At 38.7% G+C, this 654-nt stretch overlaps 1 non-coding gene across 1 annotated transcript; it reads right to left on the reverse strand.

Annotated features, from left to right (window-relative positions):
• Nucleotides 1-275: 275 nt before the first annotated feature.
• LOC148294711 (small nucleolar RNA R71) lies at nucleotides 276-382 on the reverse strand. The gene has a single exon (XR_015835620.1). It is a non-coding gene; the product is annotated as a small nucleolar RNA R71 (small nucleolar RNA).
• Nucleotides 383-654: the final 272 nt, after the last annotated feature.

Consider the following 654-nt stretch of genomic DNA (forward strand, 5'->3'; position numbering starts at 1 on the left):
ATGAGCTTAAATCTTCTCATCTTAATATGCTGCCTTCCTTTTATGGTTTACCTAATGAAGATCCATTGACTCATATAAAGGATATTTTTAATGTTGTGAGTTCTTTTCCCTTGACAGGTGTGACAGAAGATCAACTTCGAATGAGAGTGTTTCCATACACTTTAAAGGATAAGGCGAAGTATTGGTTGAATTCTTTGAAGCCTGGTTCACTCACTACATGGTCTGCCATTCAAAAGAAGTTCCTGGAAAAATACTTCTCCACGCAAAAGACCGACATGCTTAGGGACAAGATCTTGTTATTTGCACAGCAAGATGATGAATCGTTTTGTGAAGCATGGGAGAAATTCAATGGGTTGCTCAACCAATGTCCTCATCATGGGATTCCATTGAAGCTTCAAATGCGTATGTTTTATAAAGGACTAACCCCTTCTAGTCATAATATAGTCACCAATTTTGCAGGTGGTTCTTTTAAAACCAAAACTCCAGAAGAAACGTACGAACTCTTTGAGGAGATAGCAATGGAGACCCAACATACGGATACAAGAGGTAAACGTGTTATTAGTGGTTCTAATGATGCTTCTAGTGTGCAGATTTCAAAACTGGAACAAAAGCTAGATGCTCTTCTTGCATTAAACTCAAGAAGCCCTCCGAAGG

Source organism: Prunus avium, chromosome 4, assembly GCF_965620075.1.
Source record: "Prunus avium chromosome 4, drPruAviu1.hap1.1, whole genome shotgun sequence".
Lineage (NCBI taxonomy): Eukaryota > Viridiplantae > Streptophyta > Magnoliopsida > Rosales > Rosaceae > Prunus > Prunus avium.